Here is a 26,478-nt window from a genome sequence, read left to right as displayed (position 1 = left end):
ACAAAAGCCTCTATCAGGAACACTTAGTTCTCCCAAAAGAAACCAGGTGCTTGCCACTCATTCCTGTGGGCTCATCCCACTGCCATCTGCAGCTACAATACCATCAAAAGTGACCTCTTGTTTCGAAGGAAGGTGGACTTTTCCCCATCACCAGAGACAGGGGTGCCTCCGTGTGCTGGAAAGCTAAGTCACAGGACTGCTTTAGCTTTCGCATGCCTCTCGTGGCCCCGAAGTCTCGCGGGTGCCCTTCTTTGTGGTGGTACACTGTATCCCAAAAGCCTTGTGAGCACCATGAAGGGAAAAGCACCTCTGGGTACAAGCCTTTGTGTGCAGCTGCAAGAGCCAGGATCGGGTTACTCCTTTGGATGGCTAGCATTCTGCAGCTTTCATACAAGCTCAGGAAGTCGTTGGCAGGGAGGCTTTCTTTCCATGCGGGTCTGGCAGAGTGAGGCTACCTGAGCCACACTGCAGAAAACCAGCGGGCTTCCCTTCATTTGGGGAGTTCACGCCCGACGTCTCAGTAACGGAAGCAGAAACTTGGTTGCAGCTCCCACCCACAAGTAAGCAGAGATACACGCTGAGCATTGCTATGCTCTTGGAACCTCCAGAGACATCTAAGCCGACCGAGGGCATTCAGACGATCATGCAACGCACCACACGCAGAACACGCCACGGCCAAAAGGGTCATCGTGGAAGGGTGAAGTGTGTTCAAAGCGGCTGCTGAAGCTGCTCAGTAAAGAGAGGAAAAGGAGCAGTGTGGTCCACTAGGCCAACGGTAAGACTGCGAAAGGCTCTATGTCCCCATTTCCAATCTCGAGAGTGGAGGCCTCTGGGCTGCCTGAAAAAACACTCATCTTGCACATCTGGAAGACACTCCTAGGAATGCCTCCGTGAAGAAAAGTGAGCTTGCACTTAAGAGGCCCTGAGGTGGCCATTGCATGTTAGGAGTTCATCCGACCACCACCCACCCGCCCCCACCTCGAGTGGGAAGAGAACGTGACCCCAAGCCTCAACTGAAGCCCCAGAGATTCCCCGTCAGCAAAGTTCGGTGTGAGCCGCCTCAGTAAACACTGAGTCGATCCTGTGTTGCACGTCCTATATGGTTTCTGCAGGCTGGAGACTGTCGCGCTGGATTTCATTTCCGAGAGCGGACGTGTGTCCCGTGAGTTCCTAGTGTGTCTTTTAAGTAACAAAGAGTGAAAGAGCAAGTAGGGACCCACTCTTTCTATGCAGAGGGAAGGGAGAGGAAGGGTGTTCTTTCTTGGCGTAGCTCTTTTCCTACAGCTTTACCGCAGCCCAGGGGACACAGCTGTAGCCCGTCTTCCGTTCAGCACGGCTCTGCCTTTGTAAAGGCCAAGGAGTTGCACTGACACAGTCCCTGAGACTAAGATGCATCCTGGGTACTCATACCTGTTTAATCTCCACCAGGAAAGGAAGGCAGACGTTTGCCCAGCGTAAGAAAACGTACAGAAATACCGGTAACAATGGGAAGCATTGGGCGTTCCTAAGTCCCCTAGACCTGACTAGGTGATTCCAGGCGTAAGGCTCTGCACCGCCTGCAGTACCCAGGTGTCCAATGGGTCATCATGGAAGGGCCCAGTGTGTTCCCACAGTCTCCAGTGATCAGTCAGAGAGTGCCGGTAAAGGCGCTGTGGGGTCATGTTGGCAATTAGAGAAAATGTCGGGAAAAGCCGCTTTTCCCCTTTCAGAAAGTGACTTGGTTGCTGCTTCCAAGCTGCCTGAAAAGCACGCTGCCCATTCGGCTTCACTCCACAAATGCCTCTGTGAGGGACAGTGAGTTTTCCGGAACGAGACCAGGTGCCTGCCATTCTTGACCGCGAGCTCATCCCACAGCATTCAGTAGGTAAAGGGCCAAGAGTACGTAAACCTCTGGTCTCGAGGTGAGGTGCACTTCTTCCCAACTCCCAAATTGGGGGTGCAGCAGTGTCCTGGAAGCCTTAGTCAATGGACTGCTTTAGGTCTAGTGTGCCTCACATGGCTTAGGACCGTGCGTAGATCACGCCTTGCCTTGGAAGACGCTGTACACCAGAAGCCTGCTGAGCACCATCGAGGGAAAAAGAGCTCAGGGAACAGCCCTCTCTTTGCAGTTTGAAGAGCCAGGAGCGGCTTTCTACTTTGGATGGGTAGCGTTCCTCACCTTTCCTACAACCTCAGGAAGACGGGTCTAGGAGGGCTTCCTTTCAAGTGCGGATAGCTGAGCTGCACGGCCAAAAGCCACCGGGCTTCCAATCCATCCGCGAAGCTCAGGCCCGACATCTCCGTGGTGGAAGCGGAACCTTGGCTACGGGTCCCACACAAAAGTAAGCAGGGATATACCCTGAGCCAGGCTAGGCCGTGGAACATCCAACACACCAGGGCCTAAGGTGGGCGTCTAGAAGATTATGCAATGCGCCCCACTGAGAGCACGCGAGTCCAAAAGGGTCATCGTGGAAGGGTGAAGTGTGTTCTAAGCGTCTCCAGTCGCTGGTCAGAAAAGGGATGTAAAGGTGCACTGGGATCCACTAGGCACAAGGGAAGCCTGGGAAAGGCAGTACTACCCATTCCCAAGGTAGATAGTGGCGGCGCCCAGGCTGCTTGGAAAACACTCATGTTGCACGGCTTTTATTCCCTTCCAGGGGTGCCTCAGTGAAGAAGAGTGAGGTTTCCGGGAAGAAGCCTTGAGGACTCCGGTGCTTTCTGCGGGCTCCTCCCACGAGCCTCCCTACTTAGAGTGCGAAGAAAAGGTGAGCACAAGCCACAGGGGCAGCCCCAGAGGTGCTCATCAGCAAATGTGGTGTGCAGCCTGCTCAAGAAACACTGAGTCGATCGAGTGCTGCGACTAACTCCTGCATGCTTTTCACAGGCTCAAGTCAGTCGTGTATGAAATCATTTCCGAGAGAGAACGTCTGTCCTGTGACTCCCTTGTGTGGCTTGCAAGGAACAGAGCGGGAGCCAGACCCTCGGTATCCCCTCCTTCTATGCAGGTGGAAGGGCAATGAACTGGTTTCTTGCTGGCACAGCTTGCTTTCCACAGCTTTAAAACCGCCCCAGGGACGCAGTTGCAGCCAGTCGTGCGTTCACGTGGCACCCCTTTGTGACGCCACCTGTGTTGCACTGGAATAATGCCAGGCAACTAGGTACATCCTGGGTGTTCATACCTTTGGTGTCTCAACCGTGAAGGGAAGGGAGTCTTTCGGCCCAGCTGGAAGAAAGAACCCAGCTACCGGGAAGAATTGGAGACATTTGGACGCTCCGAAGTCACCTAAGCCTGACTCTGTCATCCAGTGGGAAAGGCGATGGCTCGCATGCAGAACGCGGGCGTCCAATGTGCCTTCATGGAAGGGCCCAGTGTGTCCCCAAAGCCCCCAGTACGTCAGTGAGAGAGTGCTGGTAAAGGCGCCGTGGGCTCAAGTGGGTAAGTCGAACATGTCGGGAAAACGTGCTTTTCCCCTTTAGGAAAGGGACTTGGTTGCTGCACCAGCTGCCTGGAAAACGCGTTGCCCACGTTCCTTCATCCCACAAAAGCCTCTATCAGGAACACTTAGTTCTCCCAAAAGAAACCAGGTGCTTGCCACTCATTCCTGTGGGCTCATCCCACTGCCATCTGCAGCTACAATACCATCAAAAGTGACCTCTTGTTTCGAAGGAAGGTGGACTTTTCCCCATCACCAGAGACAGGGGTGCCTCCGTGTGCTGGAAAGCTAAGTCACAGGACTGCTTTAGCTCTCGCATGCCTCTCGTGGCCCCGAAGTCTCGCGGGTGCCCTTCTTTGTGGTGGTACACTGTATCCCAAAAGCCTTGTGAGCACCATGAAGGGAAAAGCACCTCTGGGTACAAGCCTTTGTGTGCAGCTGCAAGAGCCAGGATCGGGTTACTCCTTTGGATGGCTAGCATTCTGCAGCTTTCATACAAGCTCAGGAAGTCGTTGGCAGGGAGGCTTTCTTTCCATGCGGGTCTGGCAGAGTGAGGCTACCTGAGCCACACTGCAGAAAACCAGCGGGCTTCCCTTCATTTGGGGAGTTCACGCCCGACGTCTCAGTAACGGAAGCAGAAACTTGGTTGCAGCTCCCACCCACAAGTAAGCAGAGATACACGCTGAGCATTGCTATGCTCTTGGAACCTCCAGAGACATCTAAGCCGACCGAGGGCATTCAGACGATCATGCAACGCACCACACGCAGAACACGCCACGGCCAAAAGGGTCATCGTGGAAGGGTGAAGTGTGTTCAAAGCGGCTGCTGAAGCTGCTCAGTAAAGAGAGGAAAAGGAGCAGTGTGGTCCACTAGGCCAACGGTAAGACTGCGAAAGGCTCTATGTCCCCATTTCCAATCTCGAGAGTGGAGGCCTCTGGGCTGCCTGAAAAAACACTCATCTTGCACATCTGGAAGTCACTCCTAGGAATGCCTCCGTGAAGAAAAGTGAGCTTGCACTTAAGAGGCCCTGAGGTGGCCATTGCATGTTAGGAGTTCATCCGACCACCACCCACCCGCCCCCACCTCGAGTGGGAAGAGAACGTGACCCCAAGCCTCAACTGAAGCCCCAGAGATTCCCCGTCAGCAAAGTTCGGTGTGAGCCGCCTCAGTAAACACTGAGTCGATCCTGTGTTGCACGTCCTATATGGTTTCTGCAGGCTGGAGACTGTCGCGCTGGATTTCATTTCCGAGAGCGGACGTGTGTCCCGTGAGTTCCTAGTGTGTCTTTTAAGTAACAAAGAGTGAAAGAGCAAGTAGGGACCCACTCTTTCTATGCAGAGGGAAGGGAGAGGAAGGGTGTTCTTTCTTGGCGTAGCTCTTTTCCTACAGCTTTACCGCAGCCCAGGGGACACAGCTGTAGCCCGTCTTCCGTTCAGCACGGCTCTGCCTTTGTAAAGGCCAAGGAGTTGCACTGACACAGTCCCTGAGACTAAGATGCATCCTGGGTACTCATACCTGTTTAATCTCCACCAGGAAAGGAAGGCAGACGTTTGCCCAGCGTAAGAAAACGTACAGAAATACCGGTAACAATGGGAAGCATTGGGCGTTCCTAAGTCCCCTAGACCTGACTAGGTGATTCCAGGCGTAAGGCTCTGCACCGCCTGCAGTACCCAGGTGTCCAATGGGTCATCATGGAAGGGCCCAGTGTGTTCCCACAGTCTCCAGTGATCAGTCAGAGAGTGCCGGTAAAGGCGCTGTGGGGTCATGTTGGCAATTAGAGAAAATGTCGGGAAAAGCCGCTTTTCCCCTTTCAGAAAGTGACTTGGTTGCTGCTTCCAAGCTGCCTGAAAAGCACGCTGCCCATTCGGCTTCACTCCACAAATGCCTCTGTGAGGGACAGTGAGTTTTCCGGAACGAGACCAGGTGCCTGCCATTCTTGACCGCGAGCTCATCCCACAGCATTCAGTAGGTAAAGGGCCAAGAGTACGTAAACCTCTGGTCTCGAGGTGAGGTGCACTTCTTCCCAACTCCCAAATTGGGGGTGCAGCAGTGTCCTGGAAGCCTTAGTCAATGGACTGCTTTAGGTCTAGTGTGCCTCACATGGCTTAGGACCGTGCGTAGATCACGCCTTGCCTTGGAAGACGCTGTACACCAGAAGCCTGCTGAGCACCATCGAGGGAAAAAGAGCTCAGGGAACAGCCCTCTCTTTGCAGTTTGAAGAGCCAGGAGCGGCTTTCTACTTTGGATGGGTAGCGTTCCTCACCTTTCCTACAACCTCAGGAAGACGGGTCTAGGAGGGCTTCCTTTCAAGTGCGGATAGCTGAGCTGCACGGCCAAAAGCCACCGGGCTTCCAATCCATCCGCGAAGCTCAGGCCCGACATCTCCGTGGTGGAAGCGGAACCTTGGCTACGGGTCCCACACAAAAGTAAGCAGGGATATACCCTGAGCCAGGCTAGGCCGTGGAACATCCAACACACCAGGGCCTAAGGTGGGCGTCTAGAAGATTATGCAATGCGCCCCACTGAGAGCACGCGAGTCCAAAAGGGTCATCGTGGAAGGGTGAAGTGTGTTCTAAGCGTCTCCAGTCGCTGGTCAGAAAAGGGATGTAAAGGTGCACTGGGATCCACTAGGCACAAGGGAAGCCTGGGAAAGGCAGTACTACCCATTCCCAAGGTAGATAGTGGAGGCGCCCAGGCTGCTTGGAAAACACTCATGTTGCACGGCTTTTATTCCCTTCCAGGGGTGCCTCAGTGAAGAAGAGTGAGGTTTCCGGGAAGAAGCCTTGAGGACTCCGGTGCTTTCTGCGGGCTCCTCCCACGAGCCTCCCTACTTAGAGTGCGAAGAAAAGGTGAGCACAAGCCACAGGGGCAGCCCCAGAGGTGCTCATCAGCAAATGTGGTGTGCAGCCTGCTCAAGAAACACTGAGTCGATCGAGTGCTGCGACTAACTCCTGCATGCTTTTCACAGGCTCAAGTCAGTCGTGTATGAAATCATTTCCGAGAGAGAACGTCTGTCCTGTGACTCCCTTGTGTGGCTTGCAAGGAACAGAGCGGGAGCCAGACCCTCGGTATCCCCTCCTTCTATGCAGGTGGAAGGGCAATGAACTGGTTTCTTGCTGGCACAGCTTGCTTTCCACAGCTTTAAAACCGCCCCAGGGACGCAGTTGCAGCCAGTCGTGCGTTCACGTGGCACCCCTTTGTGACGCCACCTGTGTTGCACTGGAATAATGCCAGGCAACTAGGTACATCCTGGGTGTTCATACCTTTGGTGTCTCAACCGTGAAGGGAAGGGAGTCTTTCGGCCCAGCTGGAAGAAAGAACCCAGCTACCGGGAAGAATTGGAGACATTTGGACGCTCCGAAGTCACCTAAGCCTGACTCTGTCATCCAGTGGGAAAGGCGATGGCTCGCATGCAGAACGCGGGCGTCCAATGTGCCTTCATGGAAGGGCCCAGTGTGTCCCCAAAGCCCCCAGTACGTCAGTGAGAGAGTGCTGGTAAAGGCGCCGTGGGCTCAAGTGGGTAAGTCGAACATGTCGGGAAAACGTGCTTTTCCCCTTTAGGAAAGGGACTTGGTTGCTGCACCAGCTGCCTGGAAAACGCGTTGCCCACGTTCCTTCATCCCACAAAAGCCTCTATCAGGAACACTTAGTTCTCCCAAAAGAAACCAGGTGCTTGCCACTCATTCCTGTGGGCTCATCCCACTGCCATCTGCAGCTACAATACCATCAAAAGTGACCTCTTGTTTCGAAGGAAGGTGGACTTTTCCCCATCACCAGAGACAGGGGTGCCTCCGTGTGCTGGAAAGCTAAGTCACAGGACTGCTTTAGCTCTCGCATGCCTCTCGTGGCCCCGAAGCCTCGCGGGTGCCCTTCTTTGTGGTGGTACACTGTATCCCAAAAGCCTTGTGAGCACCATGAAGGGAAAAGCACCTCTGGGTACAAGCCTTTGTGTGCAGCTGCAAGAGCCAGGATCGGGTTACTCCTTTGGATGGCTAGCATTCTGCAGCTTTCATACAAGCTCAGGAAGTCGTTGGCAGGGAGGCTTTCTTTCCATGCGGGTCTGGCAGAGTGAGGCTACCTGAGCCACACTGCAGAAAACCAGCGGGCTTCCCTTCATTTGGGGAGTTCACGCCCGACGTCTCAGTAACGGAAGCAGAAACTTGGTTGCAGCTCCCACCCACAAGTAAGCAGAGATACACGCTGAGCATTGCTATGCTCTTGGAACCTCCAGAGACATCTAAGCCGACCGAGGGCATTCAGACGATCATGCAACGCACCACACGCAGAACACGCCACGGCCAAAAGGGTCATCGTGGAAGGGTGAAGTGTGTTCAAAGCGGCTGCTGAAGCTGCTCAGTAAAGAGAGGAAAAGGAGCAGTGTGGTCCACTAGGCCAACGGTAAGACTGCGAAAGGCTCTATGTCCCCATTTCCAATCTCGAGAGTGGAGGCCTCTGGGCTGCCTGAAAAAACACTCATCTTGCACATCTGGAAGTCACTCCTAGGAATGCCTCCGTGAAGAAAAGTGAGCTTGCACTTAAGAGGCCCTGAGGTGGCCATTGCATGTTAGGAGTTCATCCGACCACCACCCACCCGCCCCCACCTCGAGTGGGAAGAGAATGTGACCCCAAGCCTCAACTGAAGCCCCAGAGATTCCCCATCAGCAAAGTTCGGTGTGAGCCGCCTCAGTAAACACTGAGTCGATCCTGTGTTGCACGTCCTATATGGTTTCTGCAGGCTGGAGACTGTCGCGCTGGATTTCATTTCCGAGAGCGGACGTGTGTCCCGTGAGTTCCTAGTGTGTCTTTTAAGTAACAAAGAGTGAAAGAGCAAGTAGGGACCCACTCTTTCTATGCAGAGGGAAGGGAGAGGAAGGGTGTTCTTTCTTGGCGTAGCTCTTTTCCTACAGCTTTACCGCAGCCCAGGGGACACAGCTGTAGCCCGTCTTCCGTTCAGCACGGCTCTGCCTTTGTAAAGGCCAAGGAGTTGCACTGACACAGTCCCTGAGACTAAGATGCATCCTGGGTACTCATACCTGTTTAATCTCCACCAGGAAAGGAAGGCAGACGTTTGCCCAGCGTAAGAAAACGTACAGAAATACCGGTAACAATGGGAAGCATTGGGCGTTCCTAAGTCCCCTAGACCTGACTAGGTGATTCCAGGCGTAAGGCTCTGCACCGCCTGCAGTACCCAGGTGTCCAATGGGTCATCATGGAAGGGCCCAGTGTGTTCCCACAGTCTCCAGTGATCAGTCAGAGAGTGCCGGTAAAGGCGCTGTGGGGTCATGTTGGCAATTAGAGAAAATGTCGGGAAAAGCCGCTTTTCCCCTTTCAGAAAGTGACTTGGTTGCTGCTTCCAAGCTGCCTGAAAAGCACGCTGCCCATTCGGCTTCACTCCACAAATGCCTCTGTGAGGGACAGTGAGTTTTCCGGAACGAGACCAGGTGCCTGCCATTCTTGACCGCGAGCTCATCCCACAGCATTCAGTAGGTAAAGGGCCAAGAGTACGTAAACCTCTGGTCTCGAGGTGAGGTGCACTTCTTCCCAACTCCCAAATTGGGGGTGCAGCAGTGTCCTGGAAGCCTTAGTCAATGGACTGCTTTAGGTCTAGTGTGCCTCACATGGCTTAGGACCGTGCGTAGATCACGCCTTGCCTTGGAAGACGCTGTACACCAGAAGCCTGCTGAGCACCATCGAGGGAAAAAGAGCTCAGGGAACAGCCCTCTCTTTGCAGTTTGAAGAGCCAGGAGCGGCTTTCTACTTTGGATGGGTAGCGTTCCTCACCTTTCCTACAACCTCAGGAAGACGGGTCTAGGAGGGCTTCCTTTCAAGTGCGGATAGCTGAGCTGCACGGCCAAAAGCCACCGGGCTTCCAATCCATCCGCGAAGCTCAGGCCCGACATCTCCGTGGTGGAAGCGGAACCTTGGCTACGGGTCCCACACAAAAGTAAGCAGGGATATACCCTGAGCCAGGCTAGGCCGTGGAACATCCAACACACCAGGGCCTAAGGTGGGCGTCTAGAAGATTATGCAATGCGCCCCACTGAGAGCACGCGAGTCCAAAAGGGTCATCGTGGAAGGGTGAAGTGTGTTCTAAGCGTCTCCAGTCGCTGGTCAGAAAAGGGATGTAAAGGTGCACTGGGATCCACTAGGCACAAGGGAAGCCTGGGAAAGGCAGTACTACCCATTCCCAAGGTAGATAGTGGAGGCGCCCAGGCTGCTTGGAAAACACTCATGTTGCACGGCTTTTATTCCCTTCCAGGGGTGCCTCAGTGAAGAAGAGTGAGGTTTCCGGGAAGAAGCCTTGAGGACTCCGGTGCTTTCTGCGGGCTCCTCCCACGAGCCTCCCTACTTAGAGTGCGAAGAAAAGGTGAGCACAAGCCACAGGGGCAGCCCCAGAGGTGCTCATCAGCAAATGTGGTGTGCAGCCTGCTCAAGAGACACTGAGTCGATCGAGTGCTGCGACTAACTCCTGCATGCTTTTCACAGGCTCAAGTCAGTCGTGTATGAAATCATTTCCGAGAGAGAACGTCTGTCCTGTGACTCCCTTGTGTGGCTTGCAAGGAACAGAGCGGGAGCCAGACCCTCGGTATCCCCTCCTTCTATGCAGGTGGAAGGGCAATGAACTGGTTTCTTGCTGGCACAGCTTGCTTTCCACAGCTTTAAAACCGCCCCAGGGACGCAGTTGCAGCCAGTCGTGCGTTCACGTGGCACCCCTTTGTGACGCCACCTGTGTTGCACTGGAATAATGCCAGGCAACTAGGTACATCCTGGGTGTTCATACCTTTGGTGTCTCAACCGTGAAGGGAAGGGAGTCTTTCGGCCCAGCTGGAAGAAAGAACCCAGCTACCGGGAAGAATTGGAGACATTTGGACGCTCCGAAGTCACCTAAGCCTGACTCTGTCATCCAGTGGGAAAGGCGATGGCTCGCATGCAGAACGCGGGCGTCCAATGTGCCTTCATGGAAGGGCCCAGTGTGTCCCCAAAGCCCCCAGTACGTCAGTGAGAGAGTGCTGGTAAAGGCGCCGTGGGCTCAAGTGGGTAAGTCGAACATGTCGGGAAAACGTGCTTTTCCCCTTTAGGAAAGGGACTTGGTTGCTGCACCAGCTGCCTGGAAAACGCGTTGCCCACGTTCCTTCATCCCACAAAAGCCTCTATCAGGAACACTTAGTTCTCCCAAAAGAAACCAGGTGCTTGCCACTCATTCCTGTGGGCTCATCCCACTGCCATCTGCAGCTACAATACCATCAAAAGTGACCTCTTGTTTCGAAGGAAGGTGGACTTTTCCCCATCACCAGAGACAGGGGTGCCTCCGTGTGCTGGAAAGCTAAGTCACAGGACTGCTTTAGCTTTCGCATGCCTCTCGTGGCCCCGAAGTCTCGCGGGTGCCCTTCTTTGTGGTGGTACACTGTATCCCAAAAGCCTTGTGAGCACCATGAAGGGAAAAGCACCTCTGGGTACAAGCCTTTGTGTGCAGCTGCAAGAGCCAGGATCGGGTTACTCCTTTGGATGGCTAGCATTCTGCAGCTTTCATACAAGCTCAGGAAGTCGTTGGCAGGGAGGCTTTCTTTCCATGCGGGTCTGGCAGAGTGAGGCTACCTGAGCCACACTGCAGAAAACCAGCGGGCTTCCCTTCATTTGGGGAGTTCACGCCCGACGTCTCAGTAACGGAAGCAGAAACTTGGTTGCAGCTCCCACCCACAAGTAAGCAGAGATACACGCTGAGCATTGCTATGCTCTTGGAACCTCCAGAGACATCTAAGCCGACCGAGGGCATTCAGACGATCATGCAACGCACCACACGCAGAACACGCCACGGCCAAAAGGGTCATCGTGGAAGGGTGAAGTGTGTTCAAAGCGGCTGCTGAAGCTGCTCAGTAAAGAGAGGAAAAGGAGCAGTGTGGTCCACTAGGCCAACGGTAAGACTGCGAAAGGCTCTATGTCCCCATTTCCAATCTCGAGAGTGGAGGCCTCTGGGCTGCCTGAAAAAACACTCATCTTGCACATCTGGAAGTCACTCCTAGGAATGCCTCCGTGAAGAAAAGTGAGCTTGCACTTAAGAGGCCCTGAGGTGGCCATTGCATGTTAGGAGTTCATCCGACCACCACCCACCCGCCCCCACCTCGAGTGGGAAGAAAACGTGACCCCAAGCCTCAATTGAAGCCCCAGAGATTCCCCGTCAGCAAAGTTCGGTGTGAGCCGCCTCAGTAAACACTGAGTCGATCCTGTGTTGCACGTCCTATATGGTTTCTGCAGGCTGGAGACTGTCGCGCTGGATTTCATTTCCGAGAGCGGACGTGTGTCCCGTGAGTTCCTAGTGTGTCTTTTAAGTAACAAAGAGTGAAAGAGCAAGTAGGGACCCACTCTTTCTATGCAGAGGGAAGGGAGAGGAAGGGTGTTCTTTCTTGGCGTAGCTCTTTTCCTACAGCTTTACCGCAGCCCAGGGGACACAGCTGTAGCCCGTCTTCCGTTCAGCACGGCTCTGCCTTTGTAAAGGCCAAGGAGTTGCACTGACACAGTCCCTGAGACTAAGATGCATCCTGGGTACTCATACCTGTTTAATCTCCACCAGGAAAGGAAGGCAGACGTTTGCCCAGCGTAAGAAAACGTACAGAAATACCGGTAACAATGGGAAGCATTGGGCGTTCCTAAGTCCCCTAGACCTGACTAGGTGATTCCAGGCGTAAGGCTCTGCACCGCCTGCAGTACCCAGGTGTCCAATGGGTCATCATGGAAGGGCCCAGTGTGTTCCCACAGTCTCCAGTGATCAGTCAGAGAGTGCCGGTAAAGGCGCTGTGGGGTCATGTTGGCAATTAGAGAAAATGTCGGGAAAAGCCGCTTTTCCCCTTTCAGAAAGTGACTTGGTTGCTGCTTCCAAGCTGCCTGAAAAGCACGCTGCCCATTCGGCTTCACTCCACAAATGCCTCTGTGAGGGACAGTGAGTTTTCCGGAACGAGACCAGGTGCCTGCCATTCTTGACCGCGAGCTCATCCCACAGCATTCAGTAGGTAAAGGGCCAAGAGTACGTAAACCTCTGGTCTCGAGGTGAGGTGCACTTCTTCCCAACTCCCAAATTGGGGGTGCAGCAGTGTCCTGGAAGCCTTAGTCAATGGACTGCTTTAGGTCTAGTGTGCCTCACATGGCTTAGGACCGTGCGTAGATCACGCCTTGCCTTGGAAGACGCTGTACACCAGAAGCCTGCTGAGCACCATCGAGGGAAAAAGAGCTCAGGGAACAGCCCTCTCTTTGCAGTTTGAAGAGCCAGGAGCGGCTTTCTACTTTGGATGGGTAGCGTTCCTCACCTTTCCTACAACCTCAGGAAGACGGGTCTAGGAGGGCTTCCTTTCAAGTGCGGATAGCTGAGCTGCACGGCCAAAAGCCACCGGGCTTCCAATCCATCCGCGAAGCTCAGGCCCGACATCTCCGTGGTGGAAGCGGAACCTTGGCTACGGGTCCCACACAAAAGTAAGCAGGGATATACCCTGAGCCAGGCTAGGCCGTGGAACATCCAACACACCAGGGCCTAAGGTGGGCGTCTAGAAGATTATGCAATGCGCCCCACTGAGAGCACGCGAGTCCAAAAGGGTCATCGTGGAAGGGTGAAGTGTGTTCTAAGCGTCTCCAGTCGCTGGTCAGAAAAGGGATGTAAAGGTGCACTGGGATCCACTAGGCACAAGGGAAGCCTGGGAAAGGCAGTACTACCCATTCCCAAGGTAGATAGTGGCGGCGCCCAGGCTGCTTGGAAAACACTCATGTTGCACGGCTTTTATTCCCTTCCAGGGGTGCCTCAGTGAAGAAGAGTGAGGTTTCCGGGAAGAAGCCTTGAGGACTCCGGTGCTTTCTGCGGGCTCCTCCCACGAGCCTCCCTACTTAGAGTGCGAAGAAAAGGTGAGCACAAGCCACAGGGGCAGCCCCAGAGGTGCTCATCAGCAAATGTGGTGTGCAGCCTGCTCAAGAAACACTGAGTCGATCGAGTGCTGCGACTAACTCCGGCATGCTTTTCACAGGCTCAAGTCAGTCGTGTATGAAATCATTTCCGAGAGAGAACGTCTGTCCTGTGACTCCCTTGTGTGGCTTGCAAGGAACAGAGCGGGAGCCAGACCCTCGGTATCCCCTCCTTCTATGCAGGTGGAAGGGCAATGAACTGGTTTCTTGCTGGCACAGCTTGCTTTCCACAGCTTTAAAACCGCCCCAGGGACGCAGTTGCAGCCAGTCGTGCGTTCACGTGGCACCCCTTTGTGACGCCACCTGTGTTGCACTGGAATAATGCCAGGCAACTAGGTACATCCTGGGTGTTCATACCTTTGGTGTCTCAACCGTGAAGGGAAGGGAGTCTTTCGGCCCAGCTGGAAGAAAGAACCCAGCTACCGGGAAGAATTGGAGACATTTGGACGCTCCGAAGTCACCTAAGCCTGACTCTGTCATCCAGTGGGAAAGGCGATGGCTCGCATGCAGAACGCGGGCGTCCAATGTGCCTTCATGGAAGGGCCCAGTGTGTCCCCAAAGCCCCCAGTACGTCAGTGAGAGAGTGCTGGTAAAGGCGCCGTGGGCTCAAGTGGGTAAGTCGAACATGTCGGGAAAACGTGCTTTTCCCCTTTAGGAAAGGGACTTGGTTGCTGCACCAGCTGCCTGGAAAACGCGTTGCCCACGTTCCTTCATCCCACAAAAGCCTCTATCAGGAACACTTAGTTCTCCCAAAAGAAACCAGGTGCTTGCCACTCATTCCTGTGGGCTCATCCCACTGCCATCTGCAGCTACAATACCATCAAAAGTGACCTCTTGTTTCGAAGGAAGGTGGACTTTTCCCCATCACCAGAGACAGGGGTGCCTCCGTGTGCTGGAAAGCTAAGTCACAGGACTGCTTTAGCTTTCGCATGCCTCTCGTGGCCCCGAAGTCTCGCGGGTGCCCTTCTTTGTGGTGGTACACTGTATCCCAAAAGCCTTGTGAGCACCATGAAGGGAAAAGCACCTCTGGGTACAAGCCTTTGTGTGCAGCTGCAAGAGCCAGGATCGGGTTACTCCTTTGGATGGCTAGCATTCTGCAGCTTTCATACAAGCTCAGGAAGTCGTTGGCAGGGAGGCTTTCTTTCCATGCGGGTCTGGCAGAGTGAGGCTACCTGAGCCACACTGCAGAAAACCAGCGGGCTTCCCTTCATTTGGGGAGTTCACGCCCGACGTCTCAGTAACGGAAGCAGAAACTTGGTTGCAGCTCCCACCCACAAGTAAGCAGAGATACACGCTGAGCATTGCTATGCTCTTGGAACCTCCAGAGACATCTAAGCCGACCGAGGGCATTCAGACGATCATGCAACGCACCACACGCAGAACACGCCACGGCCAAAAGGGTCATCGTGGAAGGGTGAAGTGTGTTCAAAGCGGCTGCTGAAGCTGCTCAGTAAAGAGAGGAAAAGGAGCAGTGTGGTCCACTAGGCCAACGGTAAGACTGCGAAAGGCTCTATGTCCCCATTTCCAATCTCGAGAGTGGAGGCCTCTGGGCTGCCTGAAAAAACACTCATCTTGCACATCTGGAAGTCACTCCTAGGAATGCCTCCGTGAAGAAAAGTGAGCTTGCACTTAAGAGGCCCTGAGGTGGCCATTGCATGTTAGGAGTTCATCCGACCACCACCCACCCGCCCCCACCTCGAGTGGGAAGAGAACGTGACCCCAAGCCTCAACTGAAGCCCCAGAGATTCCCCGTCAGCAAAGTTCGGTGTGAGCCGCCTCAGTAAACACTGAGTCGATCCTGTGTTGCACGTCCTATATGGTTTCTGCAGGCTGGAGACTGTCGCGCTGGATTTCATTTCCGAGAGCGGACGTGTGTCCCGTGAGTTCTTAGTGTGTCTTTTAAGTAACAAAGAGTGAAAGAGCAAGTAGGGACCCACTCTTTCTATGCAGAGGGAAGGGAGAGGAAGGGTGTTCTTTCTTGGCGTAGCTCTTTTCCTACAGCTTTACCGCAGCCCAGGGGACACAGCTGTAGCCCGTCTTCCGTTCAGCACGGCTCTGCCTTTGTAAAGGCCAAGGAGTTGCACTGACACAGTCCCTGAGACTAAGATGCATCCTGGGTACTCATACCTGTTTAATCTCCACCAGGAAAGGAAGGCAGACGTTTGCCCAGCGTAAGAAAACGTACAGAAATACCGGTAACAATGGGAAGCATTGGGCGTTCCTAAGTCCCCTAGACCTGACTAGGTGATTCCAGGCGTAAGGCTCTGCACCGCCTGCAGTACCCAGGTGTCCAATGGGTCATCATGGAAGGGCCCAGTGTGTTCCCACAGTCTCCAGTGATCAGTCAGAGAGTGCCGGTAAAGGCGCTGTGGGGTCATGTTGGCAATTAGAGAAAATGTCGGGAAAAGCCGCTTTTCCCCTTTCAGAAAGTGACTTGGTTGCTGCTTCCAAGCTGCCTGAAAAGCACGCTGCCCATTCGGCTTCACTCCACAAATGCCTCTGTGAGGGACAGTGAGTTTTCCGGAACGAGACCAGGTGCCTGCCATTCTTGACCGCGAGCTCATCCCACAGCATTCAGTAGGTAAAGGGCCAAGAGTACGTAAACCTCTGGTCTCGAGGTGAGGTGCACTTCTTCCCAACTCCCAAATTGGGGGTGCAGCAGTGTCCTGGAAGCCTTAGTCAATGGACTGCTTTAGGTCTAGTGTGCCTCACATGGCTTAGGACCGTGCGTAGATCACGCCTTGCCTTGGAAGACGCTGTACACCAGAAGCCTGCTGAGCACCATCGAGGGAAAAAGAGCTCAGGGAACAGCCCTCTCTTTGCAGTTTGAAGAGCCAGGAGCGGCTTTCTACTTTGGATGGGTAGCGTTCCTCACCTTTCCTACAACCTCAGGAAGACGGGTCTAGGAGGGCTTCCTTTCAAGTGCGGATAGCTGAGCTGCACGGCCAAAAGCCACCGGGCTTCCAATCCATCCGCGAAGCTCAGGCCCGACATCTCCGTGGTGGAAGCGGAACCTTGGCTACGGGTCCCACACAAAAGTAAGCAGGGATATACCCTGAGCCAGGCTAGGCCGTGGAACATCCAACACACCAGGGCCTAAGGTGGGCGTCTAGAAGATTATGCAATGCGCCCCACTGAGAGCACGCGAGTCCAAAAGGGTCATCGTGGAAGGGTGAAGTGTGTTCTAAGCGTCTCCAGTCGCTGGTCAGAAAAGGGATGTAAAGGTGCACTGGGATCCACTAGGCACAAGGGAAGCCTGGGAAAGGCAGTACTACCCATTCCCAAGGTAGATAGTGGAGGCGCCCAGGCTGCTTGGAAAACACTCATGTTGCACGGCTTTTATTCCCTTCCAGGGGTGCCTCAGTGAAGAAGAGTGAGGTTTCCGGGAAGAAGCCTTGAGGACTCCGGTGCTTTCTGCGGGCTCCTCCCACGAGCCTCCCTACTTAGAGTGCGAAGAAAAGGTGAGCACAAGCCACAGGGGCAGCCCCAGAGGTGCTCATCAGCAAATGTGGTGTGCAGCCTGCTCAAGAAACACTGAGTCGATCGAGTGCTGCGACTAACTCCTGCATGCTTTTCACAGGCTCAAGTCAGTCGTGTATGAAATCATTTCCGAGAGAGAACGTCTGTCCTGTGACTCCCTTGTGTGGCTTGCAAGGAACAGAGCGGGAGCCAGACCCTCGGTATCCCCTCCTTCTATGCAGGTGGAAGGGCAATGAACTGGTTTCTTGCTGGCACAGCTTGCTTTCCACAGCTTTAAAACCGCCCCAGGGACGCAGTTGCAGCCAGTCGTGCGTTCACGTGGCACCCCTTTGTGACGCCACCTGTGTTGCACTGGAATAATGCCAGGCAACTAGGTACATCCTGGGTGTTCATACCTTTGGTGTCTCAACCGTGAAGGGAAGGGAGTCTTTCGGCCCAGCTGGAAGAAAGAACCCAGCTACCGGGAAGAATTGGAGACATTTGGACGCTCCGAAGTCACCTAAGCCTGACTCTGTCATCCAGTGGGAAAGGCGATGGCTCGCATGCAGAACGCGGGCGTCCAATGTGCCTTCATGGAAGGGCCCAGTGTGTCCCCAAAGCCCCCAGTACGTCAGTGAGAGAGTGCTGGTAAAGGCGCCGTGGGCTCAAGTGGGTAAGTCGAACATGTCGGGAAAACGTGCTTTTCCCCTTTAGGAAAGGGACTTGGTTGCTGCACCAGCTGCCTGGAAAACGCGTTGCCCACGTTCCTTCATCCCACAAAAGCCTCTATCAGGAACACTTAGTTCTCCCAAAAGAAACCAGGTGCTTGCCACTCATTCCTGTGGGCTCATCCCACTGCCATCTGCAGCTACAATACCATCAAAAGTGACCTCTTGTTTCGAAGGAAGGTGGACTTTTCCCCATCACCAGAGACAGGGGTGCCTCCGTGTGCTGGAAAGCTAAGTCACAGGACTGCTTTAGCTTTCGCATGCCTCTCGTGGCCCCGAAGTCTCGCGGGTGCCCTTCTTTGTGGTGGTACACTGTATCCCAAAAGCCTTGTGAGCACCATGAAGGGAAAAGCACCTCTGGGTACAAGCCTTTGTGTGCAGCTGCAAGAGCCAGGATCGGGTTACTCCTTTGGATGGCTAGCATTCTGCAGCTTTCATACAAGCTCAGGAAGTCGTTGGCAGGGAGGCTTTCTTTCCATGCGGGTCTGGCAGAGTGAGGCTACCTGAGCCACACTGCAGAAAACCAGCGGGCTTCCCTTCATTTGGGGAGTTCACGCCCGACGTCTCAGTAACGGAAGCAGAAACTTGGTTGCAGCTCCCACCCACAAGTAAGCAGAGATACACGCTGAGCATTGCTATGCTCTTGGAACCTCCAGAGACATCTAAGCCGACCGAGGGCATTCAGACGATCATGCAACGCACCACACGCAGAACACGCCACGGCCAAAAGGGTCATCGTGGAAGGGTGAAGTGTGTTCAAAGCGGCTGCTGAAGCTGCTCAGTAAAGAGAGGAAAAGGAGCAGTGTGGTCCACTAGGCCAACGGTAAGACTGCGAAAGGCTCTATGTCCCCATTTCCAATCTCGAGAGTGGAGGCCTCTGGGCTGCCTGAAAAAACACTCATCTTGCACATCTGGAAGTCACTCCTAGGAATGCCTCCGTGAAGAAAAGTGAGCTTGCACTTAAGAGGCCCTGAGGTGGCCATTGCATGTTAGGAGTTCATCCGACCACCACCCACCCGCCCCCACCTCGAGTGGGAAGAGAACGTGACCCCAAGCCTCAACTGAAGCCCCAGAGATTCCCCGTCAGCAAAGTTCGGTGTGAGCCGCCTCAGTAAACACTGAGTCGATCCTGTGTTGCACGTCCTATATGGTTTCTGCAGGCTGGAGACTGTCGCGCTGGATTTCATTTCCGAGAGCGGACGTGTGTCCCGTGAGTTCTTAGTGTGTCTTTTAAGTAACAAAGAGTGAAAGAGCAAGTAGGGACCCACTCTTTCTATGCAGAGGGAAGGGAGAGGAAGGGTGTTCTTTCTTGGCGTAGCTCTTTTCCTACAGCTTTACCGCAGCCCAGGGGACACAGCTGTAGCCCGTCTTCCGTTCAGCACGGCTCTGCCTTTGTAAAGGCCAAGGAGTTGCACTGACACAGTCCCTGAGACTAAGATGCATCCTGGGTACTCATACCTGTTTAATCTCCACCAGGAAAGGAAGGCAGACGTTTGCCCAGCGTAAGAAAACGTACAGAAATACCGGTAACAATGGGAAGCATTGGGCGTTCCTAAGTCCCCTAGACCTGACTAGGTGATTCCAGGCGTAAGGCTCTGCACCGCCTGCAGTACCCAGGTGTCCAATGGGTCATCATGGAAGGGCCCAGTGTGTTCCCACAGTCTCCAGTGATCAGTCAGAGAGTGCCGGTAAAGGCGCTGTGGGGTCATGTTGGCAATTAGAGAAAATGTCGGGAAAAGCCGCTTTTCCCCTTTCAGAAAGTGACTTGGTTGCTGCTTCCAAGCTGCCTGAAAAGCACGCTGCCCATTCGGCTTCACTCCACAAATGCCTCTGTGAGGGACAGTGAGTTTTCCGGAACGAGACCAGGTGCCTGCCATTCTTGACCGCGAGCTCATCCCACAGCATTCAGTAGGTAAAGGGCCAAGAGTACGTAAACCTCTGGTCTCGAGGTGAGGTGCACTTCTTCCCAACTCCCAAATTGGGGGTGCAGCAGTGTCCTGGAAGCCTTAGTCAATGGACTGCTTTAGGTCTAGTGTGCCTCACATGGCTTAGGACCGTGCGTAGATCACGCCTTGCCTTGGAAGACGCTGTACACCAGAAGCCTGCTGAGCACCATCGAGGGAAAAAGAGCTCAGGGAACAGCCCTCTCTTTGCAGTTTGAAGAGCCAGGAGCGGCTTTCTACTTTGGATGGGTAGCGTTCCTCACCTTTCCTACAACCTCAGGAAGACGGGTCTAGGAGGGCTTCCTTTCAAGTGCGGATAGCTGAGCTGCACGGCCAAAAGCCACCGGGCTTCCAATCCATCCGCGAAGCTCAGGCCCGACATCTCCGTGGTGGAAGCGGAACCTTGGCTACGGGTCCCACACAAAAGTAAGCAGGGATATACCCTGAGCCAGGCTAGGCCGTGGAACATCCAACACACCAGGGCCTAAGGTGGGCGTCTAGAAGATTATGCAATGCGCCCCACTGAGAGCACGCGAGTCCAAAAGGGTCATCGTGGAAGGGTGAAGTGTGTTCTAAGCGTCTCCAGTCGCTGGTCAGAAAAGGGATGTAAAGGTGCACTGGGATCCACTAGGCACAAGGGAAGCCTGGGAAAGGCAGTACTACCCATTCCCAAGGTAGATAGTGGAGGCGCCCAGGCTGCTTGGAAAACACTCATGTTGCACGGCTTTTATTCCCTTCCAGGGGTGCCTCAGTGAAGAAGAGTGAGGTTTCCGGGAAGAAGCCTTGAGGACTCCGGTGCTTTCTGCGGGCTCCTCCCACGAGCCTCCCTACTTAGAGTGCGAAGAAAAGGTGAGCACAAGCCACAGGGGCAGCCCCAGAGGTGCTCATCAGCAAATGTGGTGTGCAGCCTGCTCAAGAAACACTGAGTCGATCGAGTGCTGCGACTAACTCCTGCATGCTTTTCACAGGCTCAAGTCAGTCGTGTATGAAATCATTTCCGAGAGAGAACGTCTGTCCTGTGACTCCCTTGTGTGGCTTGCAAGGAACAGAGCGGGAGCCAGACCCTCGGTATCCCCTCCTTCTATGCAGGTGGAAGGGCAATGAACTGGTTTCTTGCTGGCACAGCTTGCTTTCCACAGCTTTAAAACCGCCCCAGGGACGCAGTTGCAGCCAGTCGTGCGTTCACGTGGCACCCCTTTGTGACGCCACCTGTGTTGCACTGGAATAATGCCAGGCAACTAGGTACATCCTGGGTGTTCATACCTTTGGTGTCTCAACCGTGAAGGGAAGGGAGTCTTTCGGCCCAGCTGGAAGAAAGAACCCAGCTACCGGGAAGAATTGGAGACATTTGGACGCTCCGAAGTCACCTAAGCCTGACTCTGTCATCCAGTGGGAAAGGCGATGGCTCGCATGCAGAACGCGGGCGTCCAATGTGCCTTCATGGAAGGGCCCAGTGTGTCCCCAAAGCCCCCAGTACGTCAGTGAGAGAGTGCTGGTAAAGGCGCCGTGGGCTCAAGTGGGTAAGTCGAACATGTCGGGAAAACGTGCTTTTCCCCTTTAGGAAAGGGACTTGGTTGCTGCACCAGCTGCCTGGAAAACGCGTTGCCCACGTTCCTTCATCCCACAAAAGCCTCTATCAGGAACACTTAGTTCTCCCAAAAGAAACCAGGTGCTTGCCACTCATTCCTGTGGGCTCATCCCACTGCCATCTGCAGCTACAATACCATCAAAAGTGACCTCTTGTTTCGAAGGAAGGTGGACTTTTCCCCATCACCAGAGACAGGGGTGCCTCCGTGTGCTGGAAAGCTAAGTCACAGGACTGCTTTAGCTCTCGCATGCCTCTCGTGGCCCCGAAGCCTCGCGGGTGCCCTTCTTTGTGGTGGTACACTGTATCCCAAAAGCCTTGTGAGCACCATGAAGGGAAAAGCACCTCTGGGTACAAGCCTTTGTGTGCAGCTGCAAGAGCCAGGATCGGGTTACTCCTTTGGATGGCTAGCATTCTGCAGCTTTCATACAAGCTCAGGAAGTCGTTGGCAGGGAGGCTTTCTTTCCATGCGGGTCTGGCAGAGTGAGGCTACCTGAGCCACACTGCAGAAAACCAGCGGGCTTCCCTTCATTTGGGGAGTTCACGCCCGACGTCTCAGTAACGGAAGCAGAAACTTGGTTGCAGCTCCCACCCACAAGTAAGCAGAGATACACGCTGAGCATTGCTATGCTCTTGGAACCTCCAGAGACATCTAAGCCGACCGAGGGCATTCAGACGATCATGCAACGCACCACACGCAGAACACGCCACGGCCAAAAGGGTCATCGTGGAAGGGTGAAGTGTGTTCAAAGCGGCTGCTGAAGCTGCTCAGTAAAGAGAGGAAAAGGAGCAGTGTGGTCCACTAGGCCAACGGTAAGACTGCGAAAGGCTCTATGTCCCCATTTCCAATCTCGAGAGTGGAGGCCTCTGGGCTGCCTGAAAAAACACTCATCTTGCACATCTGGAAGTCACTCCTAGGAATGCCTCCGTGAAGAAAAGTGAGCTTGCACTTAAGAGGCCCTGAGGTGGCCATTGCATGTTAGGAGTTCATCCGACCACCACCCACCCGCCCCCACCTCGAGTGGGAAGAGAACGTGACCCCAAGCCTCAACTGAAGCCCCAGAGATTCCCCATCAGCAAAGTTCGGTGTGAGCCGCCTCAGTAAACACTGAGTCGATCCTGTGTTGCACGTCCTATATGGTTTCTGCAGGCTGGAGACTGTCGCGCTGGATTTCATTTCCGAGAGCGGACGTGTGTCCCGTGAGTTCCTAGTGTGTCTTTTAAGTAACAAAGAGTGAAAGAGCAAGTAGGGACCCACTCTTTCTATGCAGAGGGAAGGGAGAGGAAGGGTGTTCTTTCTTGGCGTAGCTCTTTTCCTACAGCTTTACCGCAGCCCAGGGGACACAGCTGTAGCCCGTCTTCCGTTCAGCACGGCTCTGCCTTTGTAAAGGCCAAGGAGTTGCACTGACACAGTCCCTGAGACTAAGATGCATCCTGGGTACTCATACCTGTTTAATCTCCACCAGGAAAGGAAGGCAGACGTTTGCCCAGCGTAAGAAAACGTACAGAAATACCGGTAACAATGGGAAGCATTGGGCGTTCCTAAGTCCCCTAGACCTGACTAGGTGATTCCAGGCGTAAGGCTCTGCACCGCCTGCAGTACCCAGGTGTCCAATGGGTCATCATGGAAGGGCCCAGTGTGTTCCCACAGTCTCCAGTGATCAGTCAGAGAGTGCCGGTAAAGGCGCTGTGGGGTCATGTTGGCAATTAGAGAAAATGTCGGGAAAAGCCGCTTTTCCCCTTTCAGAAAGTGACTTGGTTGCTGCTTCCAAGCTGCCTGAAAAGCACGCTGCCCATTCGGCTTCACTCCACAAATGCCTCTGTGAGGGACAGTGAGTTTTCCGGAACGAGACCAGGTGCCTGCCATTCTTGACCGCGAGCTCATCCCACAGCATTCAGTAGGTAAAGGGCCAAGAGTACGTAAACCTCTGGTCTTGAGGTGAGGTGCACTTCTTCCCAACTCCCAAATTGGGGGTGCAGCAGTGTCCTGGAAGCCTTAGTCAATGGACTGCTTTAGGTCTAGTGTGCCTCACATGGCTTAGGGCCGTGCGTAGATCACGCCTTGCCTTGGAATACGCTGTACACCAGAAGCCTGCTGAGCACCATCGAGGGAAAAAGAGCTCAGGGAACAGCCCTCTCTTTGCAGTTTGAAGAGCCAGGAGCGGCTTTCTACTTTGGATGGGTAGCGTTCCTCACCTTTCCTACAACCTCAGGAAGACGGGTCTAGGAGGGCTTCCTTTCAAGTGCGGATAGCTGAGCTGCACGGCCAAAAGCCACCGGGCTTCCAATCCATCCGCGAAGCTCAGGCCCGACATCTCCGTGGTGGAAGCGGAACCTTGGCTACGGGTCCCACACAAAAGTAAGCAGGGATATACCCTGAGCCAGGCTAGGCCGTGGAACATCCAACACACCAGGGCCTAAGGTGGGCGTCTAGAAGATTATGCAATGCGCCCCACTGAGAGCACGCGAGTCCAAAAGGGTCATCGTGGAAGGGTGAAGTGTGTTCTAAGCGTCTCCAGTCGCTGGTCAGAAAAGGGATGTAAAGGTGCACTGGGATCCACTAGGCACAAGGGAAGCCTGGGAAAGGCAGTACTACCCATTCCCAAGGTAGATAGTGGAGGCGCCCAGGCTGCTTGGAAAACACTCATGTTGCACGGCTTTTATTCCCTTCCAGGGGTGCCTCAGTGAAGAAGAGTGAGGTTTCCGGGAAGAAGCCTTGAGGACTCCGGTGCTTTCTGCGGGCTCCTCCCACGAGCCTCCCTACTTAGAGTGCGAAGAAAAGGTGAGCACAAGCCACAGGGGCAGCCCCAGAGGTGCTCATCAGCAAATGTGGTGTGCAGCCTGCTCAAGAAACACTGAGTCGATCGAGTGCTGCGACTAACTCCTGCATGCTTTTCACAGGCTCAAGTCAGTCGTGTATGAAATCATTTCCGAGAGAGAACGTCTGTCCTGTGACTCCCTTGTGTGGCTTGCAAGGAACAGAGCGGGAGCCAGACCCTCGGTATCCCCTCCTTCTATGCAGGTGGAAGGGCAATGAACTGGTTTCTTGCTGGCACAGCTTGCTTTCCACAGCTTTAAAACCGCCCCAGGGACGCAGTTGCAGCCAGTCGTGCGTTCACGTGGCACCCCTTTGTGACGCCACCTGTGTTGCACTGGAATAATGCCAGGCAACTAGGTACATCCTGGGTGTTCATACCTTTGGTGTCTCAACCGTGAAGGGAAGGGAGTCTTTCGGCCCAGCTGGAAGAAAGAACCCAGCTACCGGGAAGAATTGGAGACATTTGGACGCTCCGAAGTCACCTAAGCCTGACTCTGTCATCCAGTGGGAAAGGCGATGGCTCGCATGCAGAACGCGGGCGTCCAATGTGCCTTCATGGAAGGGCCCAGTGTGTCCCCAAAGCCCCCAGTACGTCAGTGAGAGAGTGCTGGTAAAGGCGCCGTGGGCTCAAGTGGGTAAGTCGAACATGTCGGGAAAACGTGCTTTTCCCCTTTAGGAAAGGGACTTGGTTGCTGCACCAGCTGCCTGGAAAACGCGTTGCCCACGTTCCTTCATCCCACAAAAGCCTCTATCAGGAACACTTAGTTCTCCCAAAAGAAACCAGGTGCTTGCCACTCATTCCTGTGGGCTCATCCCACTGCCATCTGCAGCTACAATACCATCAAAAGTGACCTCTTGTTTCGAAGGAAGGTGGACTTTTCCCCATCACCAGAGACAGGGGTGCCTCCGTGTGCTGGAAAGCTAAGTCACAGGACTGCTTTAGCTCTCGCATGCCTCTCGTGGCCCCGAAGCCTCGCGGGTGCCCTTCTTTGTGGTGGTACACTGTATCCCAAAAGCCTTGTGAGCACCATGAAGGGAAAAGCACCTCTGGGTACAAGCCTTTGTGTGCAGCTGCAAGAGCCAGGATCGGGTTACTCCTTTGGATGGCTAGCATTCTGCAGCTTTCATACAAGCTCAGGAAGTCGTTGGCAGGGAGGCTTTCTTTCCATGCGGGTCTGGCAGAGTGAGGCTACCTGAGCCACACTGCAGAAAACCAGCGGGCTTCCCTTCATTTGGGGAGTTCACGCCCGACGTCTCAGTAACGGAAGCAGAAACTTGGTTGCAGCTCCCACCCACAAGTAAGCAGAGATACACGCTGAGCATTGCTATGCTCTTGGAACCTCCAGAGACATCTAAGCCGACCGAGGGCATTCAGACGATCATGCAACGCACCACACGCAGAACACGCCACGGCCAAAAGGGTCATCGTGGAAGGGTGAAGTGTGTTCAAAGCGGCTGCTGAAGCTGCTCAGTAAAGAGAGGAAAAGGAGCAGTGTGGTCCACTAGGCCAACGGTAAGACTGCGAAAGGCTCTATGTCCCCATTTCCAATCTCGAGAGTGGAGGCCTCTGGGCTGCCTGAAAAAACATTCATCGTGCACATCTGGAAGTCACTCCTTGGAATGCCTCCGTGAAAAAAAGTGAGCTTGCTCGTAAGAGGCCCTGAGGCCGCCCTTGCATGCTAGGAGTTCGTCCCACCCCCCCCCCCACCGCCCCCACCTAGAGTGGGAAGAGAACGTGACCCCAAGCCTCAACTGAAGCCCCAGAGATTCCCCGTCAGCAAAGTTCGGTGTGAGCCGCCTCAGTAAACACTGAGTCGATCCTGTGCTGCCAGTCCTATATGGTTTCTGCAGGCTGGAGACAGTCGCGCTGGATTTCATTTCCGAGAGCGGATGTGTGTCCCGTGAGTTCCTAGTGTGTCTTTTAAGTAACAAAGAGTGAAAGAGCAAGTAGGGACCCACTCTTTCTATGCAGAGGGAAGGGAGAGGAAGGGTGTTCTTTCTTGGCGTAGCTCTTTTCCTACAGCTTTACCGCAGCCCAGGGGACACAGCTGTAGCCCGTCTTCCGTTCAGCACGGCTCTGCCTTTGTAAAGGCCAAGGAGTTGCACTGACACAGTCCCTGAGACTAAGATGCATCCTGGGTACTCATACCTGTTTAATCTCCACCAGGAAAGGAAGGCAGACGTTTGCCCAGCGTAAGAAAACGTACAGAAATACCGGTAACAATGGGAAGCATTGGGCGTTCCTAAGTCCCCTAGACCTGACTAGGTGATTCCAGGCGTAAGGCTCTGCACCGCCTGCAGTACCCAGGTGTCCAATGGGTCATCATGGAAGGGCCCAGTGTGTTCCCACAGTCTCCAGTGATCAGTCAGAGAGTGCCGGTAAAGGCGCTGTGGGGTCATGTTGGCAATTAGAGAAAATGTCGGGAAAAGCCGCTTTTCCCCTTTCAGAAAGTGACTTGGTTGCTGCTTCCAAGCTGCCTGAAAAGCACGCTGCCCATTCGGCTTCACTCCACAAATGCCTCTGTGAGGGACAGTGAGTTTTCCGGAACGAGACCAGGTGCCTGCCATTCTTGACCGCGAGCTCATCCCA

Source organism: Eubalaena glacialis, chromosome 11 (assembly GCF_028564815.1).
Source record: "Eubalaena glacialis isolate mEubGla1 chromosome 11, mEubGla1.1.hap2.+ XY, whole genome shotgun sequence".
Taxonomy (NCBI): domain Eukaryota; kingdom Metazoa; phylum Chordata; class Mammalia; order Artiodactyla; family Balaenidae; genus Eubalaena; species Eubalaena glacialis.
The sequence above is the reverse complement of the archived record's forward strand: the minus strand, read 5'-3'. Positions refer to the sequence as shown.